We start from the raw sequence: 20,755 nt of genomic DNA on the forward strand, positions 1-20,755 counted from the left end.
GGTCAGTGTGTGCACTATTTGCTGGTCCTCCACTTCCGGGTCAGGCTGGGCGCGTCGCTGCTATCATTGTACTTCTTGTCTGTGTCAGTCCCCACCCCCTTTCTTTTCCTAGAGAGGTGTGTATACGGCGATGCTCCGGTGGCCATTTTAACTAAGGGCAAATCCCAGCTGGCTATATACTTTTTGCCCACAGTTCAGTCTCATACTACAGCAGGTAATGCATACCCTCCAACATTTGAAGATAGGAAATCGGTACACATTCAGAAAGAGGGCGTGGCCATTAACAAGGGGGCGTGGTCATGGTAAAAAAAAAAAAAAGAGGGTGCAGCCACGTCCCCTTTCTGAATGTGTACTGTGTGCACCAACTACTACACCCCAACCCCATGTATATGTACCCACTACCCAGGTTACCTCTGCTGATGGTGTCACTAGTCCTGTTGCTTGTGGACCTCCCCTTTCAGCCAGCATCGGATGTGATATTCTGTTCCCCATCTGCTGTTCCATAACAGCATCACTATAGTGGATCCCCAGCTCCAAGTGGCCAGCAGTGCAGTTCATCTGCCTTCTCCTCCTCCCCCCGCACACCCGGGACCGGTGCGAGCTTCAGTTCAGGAAGGGAAGCGCCGCTCAGTCAGTCTTCTTCACTGCAGCCAGCCACTCTTCTCCCTGTGCTGCCGTGCGCACGGGCAGCACAGGGAGAAGAGTGGCTGGCTGCAGTGAAGGATCATTTCCACGACGAAAAACTAACCGATACACACTATTATACTGACTGAGCGGCGCTTCCCTTCCTGCACTGGCCTGGGTGTCATTCAGAGCAAGCGACGTAGCACACGCACAGCGGCTGAAGCTCGCACTGGTCCCGGGCGTGCGGGGGGAGGAGGAGAAGGCGGCAACACTGGAGCAGCAGGAGTTACCGTTCTGTGGCCCAGCTTGTTGTGCCAGTGCCCACCCGACCTGCAATGGCGATACAGCGCCAGTGCCCACCCGACCGCACTGACACCAGCGCGGGATCCCCAAAAACCGGTACATTCGGTACACTATGATTTAGCCGGTACAGACCATTTAAAAACGGTACTGTACCGGCTAAATCGGTACAGTTGGAGGGTATGGTAATGACAGTTTGCAGGTTAATATTTAACTCATTGTGTACTACAAATAAACGCACAAAGGGCACATTACATAATATATTGCTAGGTCTTAGATGCATTTATTATATTAATTTTGCAGATTAAGCAATTGTCCGCAGGTTAATATAATGTATTTTATATTATAGTTTATTATATTGTATATAGTATTGTATTATAATATATATGTTGTAGCCCTGTGGTAATAACCCTGTGATAGCCCTGTGTTAATAACCCTGCGATAGCCCTGTGGTAATAACCCTGTGGTAATATCCCTGTGGTAATATCCCTGTGGTAATAACCCTGTGGTAATAACCCTGTGATAATAACCCTGTGATAATAACCCTGTGGTAATATCCCTGTGGTAATATCCCTGTGGTAATAACCCTGTGGTAATATCCCTGTGGTAATAACCCTGTGGTAATAACTATGTGGTAGCCCTGTGGTAATATCCCTGTGGTAATAGCCCTGTGGTAATATCCCTGTGGTAATAGCCCTGTGGTAATAGCCCTGTGGTAATATCCCTGTGGTAATAGCTATGTGGTAGCCCTGTGGTAATAACCCTGTGGTGACCCTGTGGCATACCTCCCAACGTCTGTGCTGATGAAATAGGGACACTCGCGCGAGCGTCCAAAAAGGTGGCGGGGCGTATGCAAATGAGGGTGCGGCTTATGCTAATTAGCCACAACCTTATTTTCATACGAGAATAGACGCTGTGCGCAAGCGCACAGCGTCTATTTTATTAGATTGGGGGGTCTGCCAACTGCCACCCCCCGCAGCGGGACAATACCTGCCGCGGGTGAGACAGCGGGACAGGACCCGAAAATCGGGACTGTCCCGCTGTAATCGTGACAGTTGGGAGGTATGGTTGCGTAACTAGAAATTTTGTCAAACAAATTCTGGTTCCCCCCCCCCCCCCATACATTTATTATCTTTTTACCTTTATTTTTCATTTATTGGCAGTAGGTTTTTGCTTGTTGCCAGGGGTTTACATGCAAATTTCCGTTGGCAATATATATATATATATATATATATATATATATATATATATAGACCTTGGTGTGGAGGCACTCCAAATAAACAACACACTGCACAGCGTGGACGGTAACGTTTCGAGGTTTATTACCTCTTCATCAGACGGGGTTACCGTTACCGTCCTTGCTGTGCAGTGTGTTGTTTATTTGGAGTGCCTCCACACCAAGGTCTATGCTGCGGTCCTGGTACATGCATTGGGATCCCTGGATGGCACCCTTGAAATTTGAATAATATTGCCGGTAGTGCTGCTCCCACTGGAGATAGATATATATATATATATATATATATATCTATATATATATATATATAGATATATATATATATATATCCCTACCCAGAATCTGCAACTTCTGCTGATATACACTACCCAGTAGGACCTCTAGCATCTATCCATTTGTCCTGTATACCTCTAGAATATGTCTCCTCTAAAGCGGTGGCCATTTTTGAAAGGACATTTTCAGCAGACAGACAGCCAGACCCATTACAATATGCGGAGATCATGCACCCCTCAGCGCCGGCTCCCCTAGCCACCATCTGGGCCGCAGTGCTATTGTTACCACTGATCTGGGTCAGTAAATTTGTGTGTAAGGGGAGTCTGTCAGTAAGTGGTGTGTGTCAAAAACAAACCTCCCAACTGTCCTGATTTTCACGGGATAGTCCAGTTTTTTCAGGAGTATCCAGTACTTCACCCGGGGCCGGCAGTGTCCTGCGGTGGGGGGGAGGACAGTTGTTGGGAGTCCCCCTGCTTGCTCACCATAGCACAGGGCTGGCGCTAGCCACTCAGCAGCTCCTGCAGTGCAGGGAGGCACCGTACTGAAGAGGCGCTCTCCCTGCCAGTGGCATCACTAAAGGGGTGCAGTGCGACTTCGCACCCGGGTGTCACCAAAAAGAGCCTCCCGCACTACACTCAGGTGTCAGCACCCACCGCACTACACTCCCACTGGCAGCGTCTATTCACCCCAGCCTGCTTGCACATTGTCATCGTCCTCCGTCCCATTCACCCACAGCGCCGCACCACTGCTGGCAGAATCTTCTCACCCCAGGCAGCCACAGAGGACACCAGCCACCCTTGCACCTGCACACCCGCATCCCCACAGTGGTATCCGCACCAGGAATTGGACTGTGCTTTGCGATGCCTGTGTGAGCGCACACTGGCAGCAGCAGCCAGCTACAGGAAAGGGATGGGTTACATGCCAAAACAGCCAGGGAAGGGTTGGATGGGGTGGAGGACAACTGCTGAGCGGTGGGTGGGGGACAGACGGACGGGGGGACAACTGCTGAGTGTTTTCTCCTTAAAAATAATGAATAGATCAACAAGTTTAAAACCAATGTAATATGCTTAACAAAAACCACACAAATTAAATGTACAACAACATATATACACAATGTCCATAATCTAATTTGTGTGCGTTTTACTTAAGCATATTAAATTGTTTTTAAAGGTATCTATATATACGGTGTGTGGAATAAAATGTCGTCTCTCCGCCACCCTGATCATTGCTTCCCACGATAGAGTTCAGGACTTTGCACGTGCTGCACCCCTTCAGTGGAACGCGTCTATTCTATTAGATTGGGGGGTCTCCCAACTGCCACCCCCCGCAGCGGGACAATGCCTGCCGCGGGTGGGACAGCGGGACAGGACCCGAAAATCAGGACTGTCTCGCTGTAATCGTGACAGTTGGGAGGTATGTAGTACTGTTCCTTTGTACGGTGCTGCAAAACACTTGTGGCACCTTATAAATAAAATTATAATAATAATAAAATATAGATAGGTGTAATATATAAAAAACACGTTATAGCAAATCCCCGTCCTGATATATACACATCATAGTGGCACTCAAGCCCGGACTCCCCGGGAGGTTGGGACAAGATACATACCTCCCAACTTCCGCAGCTCAGCAGGCGGGACACTGCTGCTGCGCGCCGAATTTTTCGGCTCTGTGAGCCTCTAGCCATGTCCCTGGCTGCGGGAATAGACGCTGTGACAGGACCAAGATCTACAGCGGTACTTGTGAGTTATCCGGGCGTCCGATTTTGTACTTACGATTTGCATGCGATTTGCATGCGATATCGCATACGATATCGCATACGATATCGGATCCGATTTGCGATTTATATGCGATTTACATGCGATTTAGCATGCGATTTGCATCAGATTTGCTATTCATTTCATTACCCCACTATCCCCAAAGTGTGTCTATCAACGTGAACCCGAAGCGTGGCGAGCGCAGCGAGCCCGCGAGGGGCGGCGGTACGCGTCCTCCGACCTTTTCATGCCCTACTATCCACTAGGGCGTGGAGTGAGAATAGAATAGTGTGGCGAGCGCAGCGAGCCACCGAGCCCGAAGCGTGGCGAGCGCAGCGAGCCCCGCGAGGGGACGCGGACACCTGTGAAGCCCGCAAGGGCACGCGGATACCTGTGAAGGTGTCCGCGTCCCCTCGCGGGGCTCGCTGCGCTCGCCACGCTTCGGGCTCGGTGGCTCGCTGCGCTCGCCACACTATTCTATTCTCACTCCACGCCCTAGTGGATAGTAGGGCATGAAAAGGTCGGAGGACGCGTACCGCCGCCCCTCGCGGGCTCGCTGCGCTCGCCACGCTTCGGGTTCACATTGATAGACACACTTTGGGGATAGTGGGGTAATGAAATGAATAGCAAATCGGTACTTGTGAGGCTCCCGATTTTGTATTTACGATTTGCATGCGATTTGCATGCGATATCGCATACGATATCGCATACGATATCGGATCCAAAATCGGACGCCCGGATAACTCACAAGTACCTCTACAGCATCACTTATCAGAGAAACCAACACTTGTATTCAGAAAAGCGCCAGACTTGAGACAGCGACTAGTGAAAACCACATAAAACCCAAACAAACTACACAAACAAGACTCACAGACACAAAAGGCTTCTTCCAATGTGGTAGATGCACATGCTGCAATAACCTCACCACTAAGACAACCAAAAGTCACCACACCTGGACATCAGTGACCACCAACAGCACCTTCCAATACAGACAACACCTCTCCTGCGAATCCAAAGGGGTGATTTACTTGTTAAAGTGCCCCTGCGGATTGGAGTACGTAGGGAGGACTATTAGAGCATTGAAAGTTAGAATGTATGAACACATACGCAACATAAAAATAGGTTACGAAAAACATAGCGTATCCATGCACTTTAAACAGGCACATGGTTCCAATCCTGCGGGACTCATGTTCACAGCCATTGAATCGCCCATAATAATACCATCCTCAGGCAATCCATCAATATATATATGCCTGATTCCACCATCTACTACTTGCATTATTACTACCCATTCATTTTGATTTATTGCTATCCATTTAATTTAATTTTATATTATTTTATATTCTTTATTTTACTTTATTCTATTATATTATATTTCATTTCATTCCATTTATTTTATTTTATGCTTACTATATTATCTCACTTAATTTTATTAATTATATTAATTTACACATATATCTTCAATAAATGTATTCTCATCATATTCGGATGCACCTCCATTAACTGTATCTCCTATACCAATCCCTATTCAACCCATTATCTTTGTACATACGTCCTCATGTACAACAGTCGACACAGTCAGGATAGTCAACACAGTAACCCCAAGACATTCACAACTGCATAGAGACTGATTTTAATGTTGACCAATCAGAACGAGAGGGGTGGAGCCAACCTCCTCTTATATTCGGGACTGTAACACAACACTGACACCCTTGAAAAAGGCCGGACCTAGAGGCGGGGCTTGGCGGACAGACGGTAAAGACGTGCAGGAGATCAGCTCCTGCTCCAACCAGCCCAAAATACCCTCTAACCAGACCCAACACCCCTCGCTCACCCTCCCATCCCACCTCACCTTACCCCCGCTGTGCTCCGGGTGCCGTAGACCGCTGCTGCAGAGCCGGGGAGTGCTTGTAAGCATTCTTGCAGGTTGCGGCCTGGTCAGACGGCCGGCGCCGGGGCCTCGATTTCGGGAGGCAGCGGAATCCATCGCGCACCTTCAACAGGAGACACGGAGACCGGGCACTGCTGCCGGGGGGCCGGGGACCCTGCCCCACACACGCCTTCCATCACCGCACGCCGGGGGTGCAGTGAGCGCTCACCGCCCATTACACCGTGAGACGCTAGACGCCGCCGGTGACTGAGGGAGAGGGAGACAAGCGGCTATCCCCACACACGCTGCAGCACCAGCAGGACCCCGCACAGGGATCAGACTTAATTGTGAGTACCCAGCTCGGAATACCTGGGGGCCCTCTCTCCTCCTGCAGACCTGCCCCTCATAATAACAGCAGCATAACTCAGCCGGCCGCCATAGCCAATATTCAGCAAAGCCTCACCAAAGCGGGGCAAGCCTAGGGGACCTGGGCAGACATATCCCACACTGGGGTAAAGCCAGATAAGACCCTAAAAGCAGCCCTTATACTTTGATCCCCGCTAGATAGTGAGCACCAAGCGAGGGACCCCTGTTCAACCAGCCTACATTACAGCACTGCTGGTGCTACCTACCAGCCATTATATCTGCTGTGTACCCGGCACAGTTTCCCTTCTCCATTCCCTGACTGGGAGCCTCAGCCTGACAACAATACAACAGCCAAAGCAGCTGTCCACCCTCCCATTTAAATCAGTCTGCTCAGCCACTCTGAACCTATAGCTCTTGCCCGCTGCCAACATCATTTGCCCCCTATTGTCCTTGTCCTCTCACATACAGCAGCAGCAGAAGGCTTGCCGGCCCCCTCTTGGCCGTGGGGTGCAATCCCTCGACCAGCAGAGTCACCCCCTTCTCCACTGATAGCACCCAAAAGAAATCAGCCTGTGTGAACACCCAGAAGACTCACTGAGCTGCTCCGTATTGAAAAGATATTAGCCCCAGGGAGCGAGGCCAAGCCGTAGGGAAGAGAAAAGACGCATCCAGCCTGGGCTCCTGCTCAGCTTTCCCCACATATCCTCCTAAAACCATCTCCTCAGATAACCGCGACACACCGCCTACCAGCAATACCTGGCACAGCTGGCGACGGAAAATCAGCTCAAGGGCAGGTCCCTGAGTTGATAGAAGAGTGAGACTCTCCACATTCAATATAACTCATCTCCCTCTGGGGAGGTCACAATACCCAACATGTCTGTCTGAGTAAATTCTAAGACTTGCTAGGACCGAAGCTATCCCTCTCTACTGATCACCTCCGCCATTTTTTTTCACTCCACAAATATCACGTCTACACCCTGGTTGCTGATTTCGGCCCCAAACGGCTTTGTTCATTATGTCCCAGAGAAACAAGAAAACCCCCCAGCCAACAGGAAATTTCTTTGGCCCCAAATCCAAGAACTCTTCAGGCAACATGCAGCTCTCAGATTCTCCCTCCCACCCTGGAACGGCAGAAACAGTTATAGACCCCCAGATTCAAGCAGTGATGTCCGGGCTATTGGAAGGGGTACAAAGTGCCTTCAAACAAGAGCTCGCCAAGGCAGTCTCGGAGTTCAGGTCCGACTTGACAGCTTTGGGCACCAGAACTGACGATTTAGAATCTAAAACTGACGATTTATGCCGCTCTCAATCCCGTCTGGATAAGGAACTCTCCAGACTGCATGAAGAGATAGAGACGCTTAAAGAAAGACAAGAAGATCAAGAAAATCGCTCCCGGCGTAATAACCTGCGCATCCGCAACGTAGCAGAAACCGTTCCCAGCTCCTCTCTATCAACGTTCCTGAAAGAATTCTTCCAACAAATAGCCCCATCGCTAACAGACGAGGATTGCCTTTTGGATAGAGCCCACAGAGCCCTTCGCCCGAAACCCCCGGCTTCACAACCCCCAAGAGACATTATAGTCCGTTTCCACTATTATCAAACAAAAGATAAGATCCTCGCAACCACTAGAGACTCCCCATCTACCAAGTTCCGAGACATGCAACTACAAATATATCAAGACCTAGCCCCCTCGACCATTCAAAAACGACGTGAACTGCAGCCGGTCACCAAAATCCTTCGCCAACACAAAATCCGCTACAGGTGGGGTTTCCCCTTCATGCTACAAGTGTCGGCAAATGACTCTCTGCATAACATCAAGACTCTGACTCAAGGTCAAGATCTTCTGGCAAAACTGGACCTTCTTCCGTCTCCCTCAACAGAAGCCGATGAGAGTCCCTCCACCCCAAGACCACAGCGACACTCCCCCCCACCTCCAGAATGGACAAGGGTTTCTCGCCACCGAGTGGAAAACGGCGAGCCCAACTGAACTCTCTCATCACTACCAAAATTGAATTACAAATAGTAAGCTCCACATGTGTGCTTACAGTTCCGACCCTCTATGGGTAAGATACACCTCTGTGGTGATGTTAATTCTGTTTAGTTTAAAATGTAGAGTTAATAATTCAATGTGTAGAGATTTATAGTATGCTAGCTTAGTTAGTCCCTACGGACCCCTATAACCTGGGATGCAATCGGTCCTGGCGGTCTCCAACACGCCAGCACTATGCTTCTTTATCCCCCCCCAAATTCCCTTTCACAAATGTTTAGATTATATGTAATAATTTGTTTCCTTGCAGCGGTCCCCACATGGGACCCTTCTCTTCAGGGTACTAGCCCTTTTGGGCTCTTTCCTCTCATCTATCACTTACCTTTTTTTCTTCTCTGGTGTCCTCCCGGTGGCGCTCCCCCTCCTCCTGCCTTCCCTCCCTCCTCCCCCGCAGGGAGGTCCCCCTTTCCCCCTCAGTCTACCCACACTTGTTATTTGATTTTTAAAATAACTTGTTGCGACATATCATACGATGGCCCTTAAATTATTGTCCATAAATGTTAACGGCCTGAACTCGCCCAAAAAACGAACGATCCTCCTGGGAGCCTGCAAAAGAGAAAACGCATCCATCGTGTTCTTGCAAGAGACACATTTCTCTGGCAGTCACTCCCAACTCAAGGGCCGTTCGTTCTCTCAAAATTTTTTTGCATCGGCGGACTGCAAAAAAAGAGGAGTGGCTATCCTGATTCGTAGGGGTGTGCCTTTTGTCCCAATTAAAACAATTGCTGACCCTGACGGGAGGTTTATCTTGGTAATCGGAACCATTCGTTCACTTACTGTGACCCTGGTTTCTTTATACGCTCCCAACCAAGACCAATCTCAATTCTTTGACACGTTCTTTAAACGCCTAGGTAGAATGGCACAAGGCCACATAATTATCGGAGGAGACTTCAACACTATTATCGACCCTTTGCTAGATAGATCCACCCCTCCCCCACACACCTCAACATCGACTATTCCCAAAGCTTCCCGCACCCTTACTGCAGCCTTAAAGCATAATGGACTGAGTGACTCCTGGCGATTAAAACACCCGCACTCTAAAGATTACACCCATTATTCGGCCCCCCACCAACACTACTCTAGGATAGACATGATCCACATCTCTTCCCCTTTGATCCCTAGAGTTAAAGAGGCAGGCATAACGCCGTTTTCCTGGACGGATCACGCAGGTATTTATATATTCATTGATCTTTATGAATGCCCCCCGAGGTCCTATAGATGGCGGTTAGACGACTCCCTACTAGAACATCCCTCCTCGTTAGCAGAAGTTAAACTTGCTAGTACTCACTACTTCAAAGAAAACTCCTCCCCTGACCTCTCCCCCACCACCATTTGGGAAGCCCATAAGGCCACTATCAGGGGCCTGATAATCTCCAAGGTTTCCTCTATCCGGAAAAAGATGAAGGCACAGTTACACACCCTAGAAACTCAATTAGCATCGCTAATAGAGCAACACAAAATCACACCCACATCTGCCCTACTCTCCCAGATAGACTCGATCAGAGGTCAGCTGAACACACTCCTGTCCCATAGAGCAGCCAATATCCTTAAAAGACTTCAACAACGGTTCTATGACAAAGCGGATAAGATAGACTCGATCCTGGCCAACAAGCTCCGGCGCCAACAAGCGTCGAGAACTATTGATAAAATATACTCCTCAACAAGGGGATCACACACCTATAACCCTAAAGAAATAGCGGAGGAGTTTCGAGCATTTTATGAAGCTCTGTACAATCTGAGTGAGTCTTCCCCCGCATCCACACTTGATACAGACAATCTGTCTACCTACTTAGCCAACACTCCCCTACCCACACTTTCAGACGCTCATCTTTCCTTCTTGAACGCAAAGATAACGGTGGAGGAGGTAGTAACGGCGATACGCTCAATGCGCTCCTCTGCTGCCCCGGGTCCCGACGGCTTTACGGCCCAATACTATAAGCGCTTCGCACTGGAACTAGCCCCCCAACTGGTGGTGTTGTTCAACGACATCCTTGAGGGTGCCTCTTTTTCCCCAGAGGCCACCCAAGCGGATATAGTGGTGATCCCAAAACCTGACAGAGACCCGACTGGGTGTGCAAACTACAGACCAATTTCGCTTTTGAATGTAGATTTAAAAATATACGCGAAGGTCTTAGCCGGCCGGCTCGCTTCTTTGCTCCCACTCCTGGTTCATCCAGACCAGGTCGGTTTTATTCCTGGTCGCCAGGCGTCGGACAACACGAGACGAGCAATAGACCTTATCCACGTCATTCAAAAGCAGAAAAACCCCGCCTTGGTCCTAGCCTTGGACGCGGAAAAGGCATTTGACCGCATTTCCTGGCCCTTTGCCTTTGCAGTTTTAGAAAGGATGGGCTTCTCGGGGGCCTTCCTGGAAGGCACCAAGGCACTCTACCGCACACCGTCCGCTCGGGTCTCTGTCAACAGAGTCATGTCAGACTATTTCAAAATAGCGAATGGTACACGTCAGGGATGCCCCTTATCCCCGCTTATCTTCGCCCTCATTATGGAACCCCTGGCGGCAAGGATTCGCAACAACCCCACTATTCAGGGCATAAAAACCGGTCCATCGGAACATAAAATTGCGTTATATGCCGATGATGTACTTCTGACCCTCGCAAACCCGATCAGCTCAATCCCTCCCCTACTCCTTGAAATACAGCAATACTCACAACACTCTGGCTACAAAATTAACGTGGAAAAGACGGAGGTCCTTGATTTTCACATACCCGGATCCTCCAAATCCGAGCTAATGAAACAGCTTCCATGTAACTGGAACAGAAAGAAAATCAAGTACCTCGGCATATACCTGACTCAACACTATCACCAACTTTTTCAGGCCAACTATCCGCGTCTTTTAGAGATAATTAAAACAGATCTATCCACATGGTCCTCCCACTACATCTCTTGGATTGGTAGGATTAACTCAGTCAAAATGAGTGTCCTCCCGCGCCTCCTATACTTATTCCAAACCCTGCCAATATACATCCCCCTTTATGTATTCAAATCACTACAATACCAAACCACTCAGTTCATTTGGGACAAGAAACGCCCCCGAATAAGGCTAAAACTTCTACAACGACCCTCCCATCAAGGAGGTCTAGGCATCCCGGACTTCCGGAGATACTATTATGCCTCACGGCTGTCCCAGAATGTCCAATGGTGCAACCCATGGGGCACACAGAAAGTTTGGGTAAAAATAGAAGCGGACGATTTGGGATTGTCCACTATGTCTTCCCTGCAATGGCTACCTAAAAACAAGAGCCCTCACACAGCTGCATCCCACCCGGTGGTCTCCAGAGCCTTATCGGTTTGGGACAAGGTTAACAAAACATACAATTTGGCTCCACTCCCCTCCCCTCTAATTCCGCTATTTCATAACCCAGCCTTTCCTCCAGGCATGAGCCGCTCTTCCCTCTCCAGTTGGCTAAAAGATAATATCTATTACCTTAACGACATCTCAGTCGATGCTAGTTTCCCGCAGTTTGCCGCAATAAGAGAGGGTACAGCAATCCCGAACATAGACTTTTTCCGCTTCCTACAAATCCGGCACTTTCATTCTAAAACCACCCCAACTCTTATATCTAGACCTCTAACTTCTTATGAATACATATGTTGGAAGCGAACCTCCTCCGCGGGCCTAATCTCAACACTTTACTCCCTTCTGGAAACCAGCACGGCCTCCTCTCGGGCTCCACATGAGAGGGCCTGGGAGAGAGACCTGGGTCTCCCCATAGATGACGAGGACTGGGAGGAAATTCGCGACAACGCGGCCTCCAGCTCGATATGCGTGAAAATTAAAGAAAACATATATAAGCTCCTTTATCGCTGGTATTATGTCCCATCCAGACTGCATAGGATGTTTCCTAGCACGTCGGATAGGTGCTGGAGGGGCTGTACGGCAGAGGGTAGCTTCCTTCATATCTGGTGGAACTGTCCAAAGATAGTTACAATCTGGAAAGAGGTGGAAACCTTACTCTCTAACCTGATGGGAATTACTGTCCCTCTAGACCCCAAATATTTTCTCCTTCCGCTTAAACCCCCCATGCTTACCCTACACCAGCATAAACTATTCTGACATATTATCTCTGCAATGACCTGTCAAATAGCAGCCGACTGGAAAAAAACAGATCCGGCCCCAATGCAGGCAATACTTGCCCGTATATGGTATACATATAGAATGGAGTATATGACCGCAACTATACGCCACTCTCTCAAATCCTTTCATAAGGTGTGGACGCCTTGGATGACATCTCAGAACGCCCCCCCACCATATGATATAGACTAACGGAAATCCACCCCCTTCCCCAACCCTCCCCCCCCTCCCCCTAACCCTCCCCGCCCGCCCCCTCCACCCCCCTTCCATGCCCCACAGTGACACCACCTGGCTCCCTAGGAAGGGACAGGGTGCCCCGCTGCCACCGGGGGGACGCCCTTTTCCCTTCTCTCTTTTGCTTTTTTCTACTTTTCCTATTTCCTTTTTTTTTTTTTTTCTCTTCTCTTTTCTTTTATCGCCTCTTTCTCCTATCACCCTCTCTCTCCTTTCATACCGCCTCTTATAAAAACCAGAAAATTCCTTCTCCCCTTCTACCCCGGAACACGACAACGCGGAAAACTAGATTTGTATACTGTTTGCATCCCTTGTTTGTGTGCACCGTGTCGCTGAAATTTCATCTGTTTGTATTCTGACATGTTCCAACAATAAAATGTGTTTAAAAAAAAAAAAAAAGAAAAAGGCCGGACCTCGGCTGAAACGCGTTGGGACATACACGCCCACCCAATGCATCAAGCATCCCACATTCATCAAAGTCTCCTCCAAAGTGAGTCGAGCGCACGTCACTCCAGTGCGTCGCGCTTCTGGTGACGCACTCCCGCACCATCAGGCAGTCGCCAGCGCACTGTTGTAGCAGCATGGTCAACAACTGGCGTCCCCTATCCGGGACAGCAGGACGCCAGCGGCAACAACTTCATCGGCATCAACGGCCACTCCAACACTTCCCGTACAGCGGCAGATTAAAGGTATGTCTGGATGCACCACTGGGGTGTCTTGGGACGCCAACCTCCGGTGACATCAACATACCTTATTGTTTCTGGACTCTTTTTTCCGGACTATTTGCTGCATCTACTCACCAGCCCACCCTTCCCTTCACCCACCACAGGACAGTGATTGCCCTACCTGTGGCCCCAATATCCGCCTGCAACGGACACCACTCACCGAGTGGAAGTTGCAAGGCGGTCAGCCCCAGCTCCACTTTCCTTTGCTTTCACACCAATAAATGTATTTTGCACCCATCTGATTTTTCCTCTCATCATTGATCATTAGCTACAACCAATTGTCACACCACAAGTCACCTCCAGTGACATAGTTTACTATTCTAAGGGCACGCACAGTCTTCAGCTCACACTGTATAGACACCCAGAAGGTGAGCGCAGTACCTCCCCACCTGCAAACAATCTGTAACCAGAGCCTGGATCACTCTAGGTCTGCAGCCCCTTCGCTCAGAAGTAATTTGAGCGCTACACCAATCCTGTTCAACCAGGGTTCCCAGGTAATAAGGAGCTGCCGGTCCTGGTTCCTAAAAAGCCAACAGGGTAATGCCGCAGCCGGGGTAAACTTTTTACATAAGTTCCCCTGGCCAAAGCATTGATTCCTGTGGCAGGGACCTTGGAGGAGTGGGGACCCCCCAATAAAGGAAGGGTGGTGGGCATCGGGCTGATAAATGTTTGTTTACATTTGCAGCTTCTCCCACATGCCGGGGGTTAGTCCCGCTCACCAGCCAATGGCTGCTCCTTAATCGCTGGTAGGAGGGACATGTGGAAGGAGCCACGAATGTAAACAAACATTTGGTCTGCTCTCACAGGGATGCTGACAGCCGGAGAAGACAGCGATCGAGCAGGGAGGGGTCTGGTGAGTATATATTCCCTCCGCAGGTTCTCCATGGGGATTCTACATGAACAAGCCTACTATGTGTAAATGCATGTAGTATGTAATAAAGCTATACTGTTCATGTGTTTGTGTGTTTGATTTCACTATTTGTAATGTTGAAGAACTACAAGACCCGGTGGGCCCTTTAATGACTGTTTGGGCCCAGTGCTGGTTTCTAAAATACAGGGGACCCCTAGTCATTTTGTCCCCTGTGTTTTGGGAACCAGGACCGGCCCTTTAGCCTGGTGCTGGTTTTAGAAATTCGGGGGATCCCCTATGATTTTACTCCTCTGAATTTCTGAAACCAGTGTAGAGTTTGGGGTCTCTCTGATGTAAATATATTATATCATGTGATATGATACAGATTATATCATATATTGATATAACACTTTATGTATTTAATATCTGTATTTATATTATAATAGGCCTACAAGATAGGTTGACTTAAAACAAAAGGGGCAATATAATCACTAGTCCAATCACACAGAGATGTACTTCACATAAACATTTGGATACACATAAGTGTGATTGACCCACAGGGTAAATACTATACCTAGATATATAATACTATATATCTACTGTCTGGGAGCTAAACTAATAAAATATACTTTACACATATATTTTATCCCAGCTCATCGACTATGTGGAAATGATGTTTACGAATGCAATGCCAACCAACCTTGCCAGCCCTATACAATATAGTGCAGGATATACATATATATAAACAGATCTCTTATGAGATATGTAGAGGTCCCAACAAGAGAATTCGAGACACGGAATGTCAGCTCTATTAAAATGATACTTTATTCTAGGTATACAAACAATACAAGATAAGAAACACAATGATAATAAGTCCTATAATATTATACGCTTCCTTATTTATGGTACCTACATAACAAACAAAACACTTCTACTAACCTACACAATACACATACTATACACTTGCAAGAATATTTGATGGTAAATATGAATAACTACCTGACGTCTCAGGATCCTTCCTTCTCAGCCGTCCCTCTGAATTGCACTAACTATCCATGGCCCTTATTCTGATCGGTGCGGATATATCCGCGTGCGTTCGGCCCGCCGATGTTTTGAGTCTGCGCATGTGCAGAGGCGTCTCTGCGCATGTGCGAGCGGGGCGTACGGCCAAATCCCGCATGATATGTGAACACTCCGAACAGGGGGTGGAGAGGGGCGTGAAGGGCTATTTGGGCTCATTACCATAAGCATACGCCCCGCGTTTCATGGGAGTTCCCATGAAAACGCTGGGCGTACGTATGGTAATGCGGCCATGACGCACGTGTGGGGGGCGGACATATGACATCGCCGGATGTCAGCTGCCCGCCCAGATCCCTGCTTTTGCACGGAAAAATGTCCGTGTGGTCTGAGGTTGCGGGTGCTGGTGGAGCACTCGGTCCTGCAACCATCGAATGATGGGGGAGGTTCCCTTAGATGGAGGAGGCGTATTCCGTGAAAAATACACGTGCGGTCCGTTCGGCCAGCTTCTTACCGCATACGGACGGAGTTGGCGATCCGTATGGAAGGCGGGGTTTTGCATGCACGGTCCTGGCCGCATAATCGGCTCTGGCCGCACCGATCAGAATAAGGGCCCATGTCTTTCCCTTATATCCCAAATACACGGATTGGAGTTGTCTGTTCCCATGAGAATTCCCCGATGCCAATGGGGCCGGGGTTTCCTGCTTATTCCACATTTCTGTTAATGGGCTTTTCCTGTGTACCCAGACTATTCTTCCTACTGTGTCAACATACACAGTTGTGTCCTGTCCTGCAATATAACTTGGATGATAAATCAGCTGTCTGACATCCTCTAGGTATGAAGCAATATTGGTGACCAGGTGGCTATCTAGGTGCTGGAGTCAGGCCCATAGTGTTTATATGATTTTGCTTACTCAATTAATAAAACATGGGGTTAATCAGTTTTGTGTATAATGTATTAAGCATTTGGCCTCCTGTCTATATGGATTGCCCACTACACCCTGTCCAGGACCCAATGATCCAAATTCTTGCAGTAAGGAACAATTAATCATGATTGACAACACACATCATAAAACATAATTCAACTAAAAATATTTGTGCTGTTCCTGGCATTTTCTGACATATCTATTTGTACAAAATTGTATATGGTAACACAAGCACGGGGCTGCTTTTGCTCAGGAGGGGGGACCCTATGTTTTTATTTTACACAAACCACACGTGCAGTAATTCGCACATTTTCATGACTAATAATCGCATTTTTTGCCGCGAGTTCGCACCTAATTCAATTAGTTGATTTTCTCAAAAAATTCCAGATTTTGGAAAATGCGATAATGTGCGATTTCAGAACCTTACTAAAAATCACATCCCATTAAATGTCACCCAAGGTGTTTTCGCTTTCTGTCTGAGCGGCAGCTTTCTACTCGCAGTCACCTGCCATTTTCTCAGATTACTGATTAACTCTGAATCAGGCCCAGGGACATAAGACGGCCAAGCTGTTATGTGTCACAGCAACTGATCTAGTCTGAGTGTTCCATCTGGAGGACAGCAGACAAGAAAGGACCACAGCAAGCAGGGAATATAATGCATCTCTCCCTGTACTGAGCAATCCCCGATTGGCAGGTAGACGCTGTGGTTATATGTCAGCACCAGTAATAAAGACATCAATAATCCATTTGCTGAAGGATCATTAGTTTATTTAGGGTGTTATTATAGGTTACCAGATGGTCATCATTACAGGACCACCTAACTATCTGTAACATGTAGAAGAATGTACAAAGTATTATAGAGAAACAAAGTCTATAGTTATACAATCGGTAACAGAATCCCATTTATCCAGATCAGCTTTTATTCCCCTGTTCTGGAGACAGCTACTAGTAATATAAATATTATAGTAATATAGCCCAGCAGTGTATGTACACAGGGAGGGAGGCAGAGCCCAGCAGTGCAAGTACACAGGGAGGGAGGCAGAGCCCAGCAGTGTATGTACACAGGGAGGGAGGCAGAGCCCAGCAGTGTACGTACACAGGGAGGGAGGCAGAGCCCAGCAGTTCACGTACACAGGGAGGGAGGCAGAGCCCAGCAGTGCACATGAACAGGGAGGGAGGCAGAGCCCAGCAGTGTATGTACACAGGGAGGGAAGCAGAGCCCAGCAGTGTATGTACAGGGAGGGAGGTAGAACCCAGTAGTGCACATGAAAAGGGAGGGAGGCAGCGCCCAGCAGTGTATGTACACAGGGAGGGAGGCAGAGCACAGCATTGTACATACACAGGGAGGGAGGGAAGGAGGTAGAGCTTAGCAGTGTATATACAGGGAGGAAGGTAGAGCCCAGCAGTGTATGTACAGGGAGGGAGGCAGAGACCAGCAGTGTACGTACACAGGGAAGGAGAGAGGTAGAGCCCAGCAGTGTACATACAGGGAGGGAGGCAGAGCCCAGCAGTGTATGTACAGGGAGGGTGGTAGAGCCCAGCAGTGTATGTACACAGGGAGGGAGGCAGAGCCCAGCAGTGTATGTACACAGGGAGGGAGGCAGAGCCCAGCAGTGTATGTACAGGGAGGGAGGTAGAGCCCAGCAGTGTATGTACAGGGAGGGAGGTAGAGCCCAGCAGTGCATGCACAGGGAGGGAGGTAGAGCCCAGCAGAGTATGTACAGGGAGGGAGGCAGAGCCCAGCAGTGTATGTACACAGGGAGGGAGGCAGAGCCCAGCAGTGTATGTACAGGGAGGGAGGTAGAGCCCAGCAGTGTATGTACAGGGAGGGAGGTAGAGCCCAGCAGAGTATGTACAGGGAGGGAGGCAGAGCCCAGCAGTGTATGTACAGGGAGGGAGACAGAGCCCAGTAGTGTATGTACACAGGGAGGGTGGTAGAGCCCAGCAGTGTATGTACACAGGAAGGGAGGCAGAGGCCAGCAGAGTATGTACAGGGAGGGTGGTAGAGCCCAGCAGTGTATGTACAGGGAGGGTGGTAGAGCCCAGCAGTGTATGTACACAGGAAGGGAGGCAGAGGCCAGCAGAGTATGTACAGGGAGGGTGGTAGAGCCCAGCAGTGTATGTACACAGGGAGGGAGGCAGAGCCCAGCAGTGTATGTACACAGGAAGGGAGGCAGAGGCCAGCAGTGCATGCACAGGGAGGGAGGTAGAGCCCAGCAGAGTATGTACAGGGAGGGAGGTAGAGCCCAGCAGTGTATGTACACAGGGAGGGTGGTAGAGCCCAGCAGTGTATGTACAGGGAGGGAGGCAGAGCCCAGCAGAGTATGTACAGGGAGGGAGGCAGAGCTGCTTGTTGTGCAGAATCCGGAAGTATGGCTGTGCCTGCAGTAGTGGTGATGGTACTGTGCAGCTGACGGATGTGGCACTGTACAGCACAATTGGGTACAGACACTGTAAAGTCACCTGCCACCTCACTCCCAATAAGTACAATACCAGGCCCCAGACTGGCAGCAGTGATTACACATAAAAAAAACATAGCGGGTGCAGTGGGATTGCCTTCAGGGCCCCACAAGCCACCATGTCCCATAACAGCTGCACCCCATATACCTGTATAGTTAGAGGATCCAGCCATGTCTGTATGCCCCTTCCTGGCAAGCTAATCCCCATATGGTGCTCTGTCTGTCCTCCTAGTCACCTGTCCGCCCGTCAATACCCCCTTATGGTGTTCTATCCATACATTTGTCTGTGTATATTACCTCCAATCTGTCTATACCTCTATTTGATGCTCTGTTTGTCTTTACCGCATATAGTGTTGCCTGTCTATCAATACCACCAACACAGCATTTTTAGTTTATCTTGTGTGACTCCTCTTATGTTGGACAAGGTGTGACTCCTGGGAAAAACATTTGCTGCATTCAGAACATTTATATGGCTTCTCTCCTGTGTGACTCCTCTGATGTAGGACAAGATGTGCCTTTTGGGAAAAACATTTGTTGCATTCAGAACATTTATATGGTTTCTCTCCTGTGTGATTCCTCTGATGTCGGACAAGATGTGACATATGGGAAAAACATTTGCTGCATTCAGAACATGTATATGGCTTCTCTCCTGTGTGACTCCTCTGATGTAGGACAAGCTGTGACTTTTGGGAAAAACATTTGCTGCATTCAGAACATTTATATGGCTTCTCTCCTGTGTGACTCATCTGATGTTGGACAAGATGTGCCTTTTGGGAAAAACATTTGTTGCATTCAGAACATTTATATGGTTTCTCTCCTGTGTGACTCATCTGATGTAGGACAAGATTTGTCTTGTGGGAAAAACATTTGCTGCATTCAGAACATTTATATGGCCTCTCTCCTGTGTGACTCCTCTGATGTTGGACAAGAAGTGACTTCCGGGAAAAACATTTGCTGCATTCAGAACAGTTATATGGTTTCTCTCCTGTGTGACTCCTCTGATGTAGGACAAGATGTGACTTCCGGGAAAAACATTTGCTGCATTCAGAACATTGATATGGCTTCTCTCCTGTGTGACTCCTCTGATGTGTCAGAAGCTGTGATTTACATTTAAAGCCTTTGTCACACTCAGAGCACACATGTGGTCTCTCTCCTGTGAGACTCATCATGTATGAGGTGAGAACAAATTAGTTGCTAAATGTTTCTATCCAGAAAATAAAATAGTGTTTGTTCCTCCTCCTGAGGTGTAAGGAGATATGATGTATTTAGTTGGCTTGAGCAGAGAACAATTTCTTCTTCTCCTTTTTCAAAATCCTCTTAATTTGAAACCTGCTCCTTATATGTCCTGTAAGAAAGTTAATATGTAAAAGTATAATGGTTACCAGGATAACGCTACTTTTATTGTATAAGACGTATATATAATGACACAACAGCAAATATCACAGACACTGACCATGATGTTACATTTGTGTACAGATGTGTCCACATACATCCAGCCTCCTTGTGCGTTAAACAGTCCTTCTAGTTGCTCCATTCCATAGTGGGACTGTAGCACTGAGGGTGAAATTTAATAGGATGAGAGATTCAGAAAGTGAGAGATTTGGGTAAGAAATCACCAGTTTTTTAAAAGTGCCAATCCTTTATGCTGCAAAACCAGTTTAATTTTGCAGTGTACATGATTGCCGATTTAAAAAAAACTGGACATTTCTTACCAAATCTCTCACTTTCTGAATCTCTCATCCTATTAAATTTCACCCTGAGCGTCTTTTCCATAAATGCATCTTATTCGCAAAGTGATGTGACAAGGATGCACAAGCAGCTTCTGATAATTAAAATATGTGGAATCCCTGAATTGCATCTACAGAAGAAATGCTGGTACTCTTTACTTAGCACGGCGCCCACGATTGTGATCGCAGTCATCCGGGGTAAAAATCGCGGCCATCGCATGCACTAAAAAAACAGGTGCGACGCGACCGACGCGAT

General features: G+C 48.2%; 1 pseudogene across 1 annotated transcript in view; it reads right to left on the bottom strand.

The window, feature by feature from the left end:
* Positions 1-20,755, bottom strand: part of LOC146052741 (uncharacterized) — a 64,979-nt pseudogene that overhangs the window by 19,381 nt on the left and 24,843 nt on the right. Inside the window, exon 3 of the transcript XR_014467627.1 lies at positions 19,151-20,117. The product of XR_014467627.1 is annotated as an uncharacterized LOC146052741 (transcript). The remainder of the gene's footprint in view (positions 1-19,150; positions 20,118-20,755) is intronic.

The sequence above is a fragment of the Crinia signifera genome, unplaced genomic scaffold, assembly GCF_055691185.1.
Source record: "Crinia signifera unplaced genomic scaffold, ASM5569118v1 HAP2_SCAFFOLD_114, whole genome shotgun sequence".
Classification (NCBI taxonomy): Eukaryota; Metazoa; Chordata; class Amphibia; order Anura; family Myobatrachidae; genus Crinia; species Crinia signifera.